The sequence below is a fragment of the Rissa tridactyla genome, chromosome 4 (genome assembly GCF_028500815.1).
Source record: "Rissa tridactyla isolate bRisTri1 chromosome 4, bRisTri1.patW.cur.20221130, whole genome shotgun sequence".
NCBI lineage: Eukaryota > Metazoa > Chordata > Aves > Charadriiformes > Laridae > Rissa > Rissa tridactyla.
The window spans coordinates 75323039-75327703 of NC_071469.1; the positions used below are offsets into that span (position 1 = coordinate 75323039).

General features: G+C 39.5%; 1 long non-coding RNA gene across 1 annotated transcript; it reads left to right on the forward strand.

Moving 5' to 3' along the window:
• The first annotated feature begins 202 nt into the window (after positions 1–202).
• On the forward strand, positions 203–4182 carry LOC128909514 (uncharacterized). Its single transcript, XR_008466400.1, has 3 exons — positions 203–567; positions 1808–1879; positions 3771–4182. It is a non-coding gene; the product is annotated as an uncharacterized LOC128909514 (long non-coding RNA).
• Positions 4183–4665: the final 483 nt, after the last annotated feature.

The window sequence follows — 4665 nt, forward strand, 5'->3', positions numbered from 1 at the left end:
ATTCCCTGCCACAACAGATTCTTGGTAAGTGACTAATAGCATGCTAAACTTTGAAATCTTAGCTGAGTGATATAAGGATTGATTGCGCGTATATAATCCTTTAGACATAAACCGTTGACCAAGTCTGGGACTAGGATTGGATCCAGCCGCACCTAGACTCCTCTCTGAGAAGTTTAGAAAGCAAGGGGGTCCTTTCTGAACCTCGTGACTCAACGGCAGGGTCTCCCTGACAGCTTGTCCAACCCTGGCCTCTATGCACTAAATAATCAAGTGTACCCTGGCTTCGAATCTCGTAAAACACTGTCGCATTCACTACTAACTTTGTTAAATCACTGTTTTATGTTAATAAATGTTTCACTGCTTCTCTCTTACAAGTGAAGTTATTCACTCCGCCTGCGACACCAGCAGATCATGTGAATGAAAAAAAATAGCTCATGTAAATAGAAAAAGAAATGAAGAACCCAAAGTCAAGAAGCTTATGAATTGATCTGTTCATCTTTGATTGGGTCTTTCAAATGCCAGGCAGTTACTGCATCTACAGAAGACCCACTCAACATGCAAACAACAGTAAGGATTTTAAGAATTACAGCTTAAAATTGAGAGGCATAAATTCTAAATGCAAGACTTAATATAGGTAACAAGGTAGCAAGTCATATGAATGCAATACTTTGCCAAAGTTGCCTGCTTTATGTAGCCAAATACATAGGATATTCTTATTACACATCTGAAACAATTTCTTAAGCGTAGCAATTAATTTCATTCTGCTTTTAAATTTACAGCTATGATTAAATACCTTGATTCCCTCTCCATTAGATTAACAAAAACAAACAACAAAACAGTTAATAAGGAATCAATTGCCGAGGCTTTAAAAAAAAGAAAGAAATTCACCACAGAAACATTAAAGATCTAAATGGAATATGTAAATAGTACCCATCAAAATAAGCCGGCTACAATCAGGACTGAATGTATTTTTATTTGGCTCCTTTCATGTCCTTCACCAGAGTTCACACAAGCTGTTCCCACAATGTAACTCTTTGTGGCTTATCTGCTCTTTTCTCTTTCAAGGACAAGTACAATGAGCTTCCCCAGAGGCCAGCTGTGCTGGGGGTGAAGGGTGGCCCTGTTTATTGTTTATGGGCTTTAAACCAGCACAACTCTTATCTTGTCAGAGTGGCTTCAGCTCTGTTTTTCATAAAAGTGTGTTTGGTTGGGCTCCACTCATTACCATTTTCAACAACTTGCATTTATGGAGATATTTCTCACCTCAAAAGAGCTTGTTGAAGTGGCCAGCCAGGCCAGACAACTAAAATGAACATACTGAAAATAAAAAGCAGATGAGCTTTAGTCCAGCCTGTCTCTTAGGTGAATTCAGTTTAACTCCCATGCCCTGTTTTTCACGCACTAAAGCTAAAGCTGTGTAAGATTCTGCTGTGAGCAAAGCTCAGCAGTTATATTGTTCCCAGAGTGGCGTGTGCTTTCTATAATGTATTTTTTCCCTCAGATTTTAAAAACAACTCCCTTTAAACAGGCATTATTTACTCCTCCTTTTTGGGGACGAACACTCCCTTCATTTACTTTTTTCTTTCTGCCAGCTCTTATGTCAGTAATGAATAGAAACTGGCATAAAATCCACTTAGCTGGGTAAACCAGAGGTGTTTTACCCTCAGCATCTGTACAATCAGGCCATACACCTTAAGAATGCATACTGAGTGTAGATAACATTGGCTTGAAAGTCAGTATGGCTACATCCTCATAGGGCTAAATCAGATTCTGACGTTTGCATCTTCTGCCATCTCCTCCTGCACAGAATTCCTTCTGGCTTCCTGGACAGACTGTACCTTGGGTGCAAGGGCAGCTTGGGATGGCAGCTTTGGAGAAAGTAGGTTATTCTCTCTGTAACGGTCGGAGATCTTTCACTCTGAAGGCTCCTTGACCCCTATGGATGTAAACATATGCAAAATCGGGGAGATTAATTCCAAGTACAGGCTCTGATCTAAAGCACGTGTCAATTTTTAATGTACATAAATAAACACTATTGACAGATCTGGTTACTTGAAATGTGTCTCATGGCTGTAAAGACTAGTACTTGTTGGAGAGGAGGTGGAGGAAGGACAGGTATGCGAGATGGGAATGTCAAGTCGTAAGTTTTCGACCACATTCCCTCTAAGGCCATGGATTTGTATCCCCGCACTTTCCCCTCCCCTGTAGCTTTCCTCTAATACCAGGAGTGGCGTTCATCTTCCCAAAAACCTCATTTTGCATGAAGTTAGAACAGAAATGACAGTAGAAGCGACAGAGATGCTCTTTAATACTATTTCTGATCTACGCAGCAGTAGCAAGTCAGAGAAAACTTACTGGGAGACTGAAGTTAGAGGCAGTCTTTCTTCTGTGTTAATTCGCCTCTGTCAGTGAAGCAAATCCTGTTAGAATTCACAGTGCTTGTTTAATTGGACATTTGTGATTATGCCAAGAGTTTGTTCTAGCAGGAGTATGCGTGGGGTGCTCTTTCTCAAATTGCAATTCAGTGCTGTGGGGTTACAAAATGAATAAGTTTGTGTGTGTGATTTTATAGCTAATACAGCATAATTTATCAAGTTACATTTAGTGTCGCAATCTAGTTAAAGAGAGGCAGCTCTGAGTGCAGAGTCTGTAAGGAGGAAAAAGTCACTCCTGTAATCTCTTCAAAGTCTAACACGATTAAGAGACTGACCCTTCTCACACCAGGCTTAAGTATCAAAATCTAATTAGAATCTCATTACTAACCATATGTCCACAATCACATCCTGGGTACTACAACTTGCCTGTAAGTATTTTTAGGGAAATTCAATAATGTCTTTAAATTGGGCATACGGTGGCAAATTTTCTCAGAAGCAGAGAAGGCACCTTAGAAAAAAAATTTAGAAGTCGATAGTTCTACAGATAAAAGGTTTAATGGAAAAAGTCTACATATTTTGGTAAAGTTGACCTTCTCTTGACGCTGACATTTCTTTTGCTTTAAGATATCAAAATTGGCAAAGAAATTGTTCTCAACGTTGTAACTAATGAATTAGACGTGCTTCAACCCCAGATATCCAAGTCATTTTTTATACTGGCATCATCAATTAAACCCATGTCAAACACTCATAAAGAGACTCCAAACCTGCTGCATTAGGTACCTAGCCTGTGACATCTATAAATGTCTTGGAGACAGTAGAGATCACAGAAGTTGTTGAACTCCTCCGGAAACAAGACTCGGTTGTCATCATGCTAGTCTTGGCCAATTTTTCAGTTGAATTTTGGAGTTTAAAATGAACAATCAATGTTCAGTTTAAAATCAGAAATTACTCCAATGCAATACTGTGAGTCTGAGTTACTGGATTGAAACGGAATTTGGATGAAAATTTTGCAGCCTGAGAGCATCTCCACAGGTTACTTGTACCACAAATAAAACAAACCCCCCTTAAGTAGGTCCAGGCACCTCTCCTAAGCCAAAGGAAGAAGCTAGAGTTTTTCTTGTGTAAAACTCCTCTCCTCATCAGAATTACATTTGAAAACATTATTTACTAGCACAAATACATGATTCTTCATGCTGCTTGGTTTGCCATTGAAAACCAAACAGACAGTAGCAATATAAAAATCCAGTTTCTATTTCAGTCAGCAGGCCCATAGTCCTGTGTTTAAATAACCATTCTTTTCAAAAGGACAGTTAAAACACAATAGGTTTAATGTTTTCTTTTTTTTGCCGTACCAGGAATGTGAAATAAAACTTGTCTCCATCATTGCCTCCTCAGGGAGAAGTTGAGATTTCTCCTCTCTGCTCTCAGCAAAAAAAGTCTCTGGCTCCAACACAGACGGCGTAGTGGCCACTCTCAGTCCATGAATGGAACGAAGTAAAAAAGCCTTCTGCAGCCAGGCTCAGCAGCAAAGAAAACCCCCGTGCTTTTTATACATTGCTTTTTTTTGGTAATAAATGTCAAACATGTTATGAATGGACTTGACTTCCATTAATGTCACTGGGAAAGTGCCATTATGTATGTCGTATCTCTAGCAGTCTCTATAGCCACTTGTAAAAGCCTTCTGAATTCTGAAAGAAAATAAGGGTGTACTCAATATACTGATATCATGTTTCTCAGGACATGCTGTAGAAATAGGAGCCTTGGGAATTTATGTAATTTCTTGTTCACAACTGGAATTGTGCAATTAAATGCCGTTTATTCTTCCACATTTCAAAACGTGTTATTTATATGTTCACTGGTAAGTCCATGAAGTTTCATATTTGAACACCTGCTTTCAGGAAGAAGTTTTTTTTTCCCCCTGAATAGATACATTTCAACAAAAGATTTCATAAACAGAACTTGCCAGATGCTCAGCGTATCACTATGACCAAATGTGAGTAGACACAGCCAGTACTGCCACTCCGTATGGCCTATTTGCTTGGATGCTACTGTTTGGCCTATCACATTATTGAGTTCATTTCTGCCCCAGCACCTACTCTGACAATATTAAGGGAAGGGCTCTCTTTCCTCAGTGAAAGGCTGATCCTTCTCTACTCCACATTTTCTCTTGCTGGGCCTCACTTATCTTGAGCTCTTGAGTACTTTGGTCTTTGGGAGGGCTGAATAGCAAGCTGTTGTCAAAGGTACGACTGGATCCTTGGAGTAGCTATACTGTCTCTCTGAATGTCCG